The following is a 3,401-nucleotide window of genomic DNA, read 5'->3' as shown; positions in this document are numbered from 1 at the left end:
TGCTCAGGTCCCTCAATTTCAGCCAGAAAATACCTGAAATCACAGAAAAACACACAAAATCATAGTAAAGTCCAGAAAAGTGAATTTTAACTAAAAACTAATAGAAATATACTAAAAACTAACTAGATCATACTAAAAACATACTAAAAACATTCTAAAAACAATGCCAAAAAGCATACAAATTATCCGCTCATCACTCCACACCCTTAATCTATGGTGTGCAGAAATTCCACCATTGAAAATACATAAGTGAAAGGTCCAGGTATGGCCGAATGGCCAGCCCCAGATCTAAGAACTAAATGTCCAAAGATTGCTAATACACTAGTAAAAAGTTCTATTTATACTAAACTAGCTACTAGGGTTTTGATGTATAAATCCACTTACGGGGCCCACTTGGTGTATGTTTGGGCTGAGCTTGATCTATTCATGAGCTGAGGCTTCTCTTGGAGTTGAACGCCAAGTTGTAACGTGTTTTGGGCGTTCAACTCTGGTTCGTGACGTGTTTCTGGCGTTTGACTCCAGAATGCAGCATGGAACTGGCGTTGAGCGCCAGTTTACGTCATCTAATCTCAAACAAAGTATGGACCATTATATATTGCTGGAAAGCTCTGGATGTCTACTTTTTAACGCCATTAAGAGCGCGCCATTTGGAGTTCTGTAGCTCCAGAAAATTTATTTCGAGTGCAGGGAGGTCAGATTCCAACAGCATCAGCAGTCCTTTGTCAGCCTCCTATCAGAGTTTTGCTCAGGTCCCTCAATTTCAGCTAGAAATTACCTGAAATCATAGAAAAATACACAAACTCATAGTAAAGTCTAGAAATGTGAATTTAGCATAAAAACTAATAAAAACATCCCTAAAAGTAGCTAGATTATACTAAAAACTATCTAAAAACAATGCCAAAAAGCGTATAAATTATCCGCTCATCACAACACCAAACTTAAATTGTTGCTTGTCCCCAAGCAACTGAAAATTAATTAGAATAAAAAGAAGAAAATATACTATAAATCCCAAAATATCAATGAATATTAATTCTAATTAGATGAGCGGGACTTGTAGCTTTTTGCTTCTAAACAGTTTTGGCATCTCACTTTGTCCTTTGAAGTTTAGAATGGTTGGCTTCTATAGGAACTTTAGAATTTCAGATAGTGTTATTCAGTCTCCTAGTTAAGTATGTTGATTCTTGAACACAGCTACTTTTATGAGTCTTGGCCGTGGCCCTAAGCACTTTGTTTTCCAGTATTACCACCGGATACATAAATGCCACAGACACATGAGTGGGTGAACCTTTTTAGATTGTGACTCAGCTTTGCTAGAGTCCCCAATTAGAGGTGTCCAGAGCTCTTAAGCACACTCTTTTTGCTTTGGATCATGACTTTAACCACTCAGTCTCACGCTTTTCACTTGGACATGCATGCCACAAGCACATGGTTAGGGACAGCTTGATTTAGCCGCTTAGGCCTGGATTTTATTTCCTTGGGCCTTCCTATCCATTGATGCTCAAAGCCTTGGATCCATTTTACCCTTGCCTTTTGGTTTTAAGGGCTATCGGCTTTTTCTGCTTGCTTTTGTTCTTTTTTTTCTAAAATTTTTTTTCGCCTCTCTTTTTCTTCTCTTTTTTCTTCGCAAGCTTTTTCTATTCACTGCTTTTTCTTGCTTCAAGAATCAATTTCATGATTTTTCAGATTATCAATAGCATTTCTCTTTGTTCATCATTCTTTCAAGAGCCAACAATTTTAACATTCATAAACAACAAGATCAAAAATATGCACTGTTCAAGCATTCATTCAAAAAACAAAAAGTATTGTCACCACATTACTATAATTAAACTAAATTCAAGGACAATTTTCGAAATTTATGTACTTCTTGTTCTTTTGAATTAAAAACATTTTTCATTTAAGAGAGGTGAAGGACTTATGGAATTTATTTATAGCTTTAAGACATAGTTACTACATACTAATGATCATAAAGTAGAGACATAAAACATAGATAAAAACGAAAAACAGAAAAAATAAGAACATGGAATGAATCCACCTTAGTGAGGGTGGCGCCTTCTTGAAGAACCAATGGTGCTCTTTGAGCTCCTCTATGTCTCTTCCTTGCTTCTGTTGCATGATCCCTAGTAATTTTGGTGCTCCTATCCTTAGTTGCTCCCAATAATTGTATAGAGGACAATTTATCCCCTGAGGTATCTCAGGGATCTCTTGATTTGCAGTCAAATGTTCTACCACTGAGCTATAAACCCTTTAGATGAGTCTTTCCATCTCCCATGACTCAGAGGTGGAAGCTTTTGTCTTCCCTTTTCCCTCTTTTCTTTTTAGGTTTCTCTAGCCTTAGGTGCCATCAATGGTTATGGAAAAACAAAAAGCTATGCTTTTACCACACCAAACTTAGAAAATTGCTCACCCTCGAGCAAGAGAAGAAAGAAAAGATGAAGAATAAGAAGAAGATATGGAGGAGATGGAAGGATGTGTGTATTCGGCTATATGGGTGGGATTGGGTGGGAAAGAGAATTTGAATTTTGAAGGTAGGTGGAGTGTATGGGGAAGAGTGGATAGATGTGAGTGGTGAATGAAAAACAGAAGGGATGACCATGAATGGAGAGAGAGAGGGTGAGGTAGGTGGGGATCCTGTGGGGTCCACAAATCCTGAGATGATCCTGTGGGGTCCACAGATCCTGAGGTGTAAAGGATTTACATCCCTGCACCAATTAGGGCGTTTAAACGCCGAAGTGATGCTCAATTTGGGCGTTCAACACCCAATTGTAGCATGTTTCTGGCGTTGAACGCCAGTTCCATGCTTGTTTCTGGCGTTCAGTGCCAGCTTTCCTCAGGGTGTATTCCTGGCATTTGAACGCCAGGATGTTGCTTGTTTCTGGCATTCAGCGCCAGATCCATGCTCTGTTCTGGCGTTGAACTCCAGCCAAATGCTCCTTACTGGCGTTTAAATGCCAGTAAGTCCTTCCTCCAGGGTGTGATTTTTCTTCTACTGTTTTTTATTCTGTTTTTAATTTTAATATTTTTTCGTGACTCCACATGATCATGAACCTAATAAAACACAAAATAACAATAAAATAAAAATAAAATTAGATAAATAAAAATTGGGTTGCCTCCCAATAAGTACTTCTTTAATGTCAATAGCTTGACAGTGGGCTCTCATGGAGCCACACAGGTGATCAGGTCAATGTTGTATAGTCCCAATACCAAACTTAAAGTTTGGTTGTGGGGATTCAACACCAAATTTAGAGTTTGGTTGTGGCCTCCCAACACCAAACTTAGAGTTTGACTGTGGGGGTTTTGTTTAACTCTGTACTGAGAGAAGCTCTGCATGCTTACTCTCCCTTGTTACAGAAGGATAGCCATGTGCCTTAAACACAAGGTAGTCCCCATTCAATTGAAGGACT

This window comes from Arachis duranensis, chromosome 6, assembly GCF_000817695.3.
Source record: "Arachis duranensis cultivar V14167 chromosome 6, aradu.V14167.gnm2.J7QH, whole genome shotgun sequence".
In the NCBI taxonomy this organism is placed as follows: Eukaryota; Viridiplantae; Streptophyta; class Magnoliopsida; order Fabales; family Fabaceae; genus Arachis; species Arachis duranensis.
The sequence above is the reverse complement of the archived record's forward strand: the minus strand, read 5'-3'. Positions refer to the sequence as shown.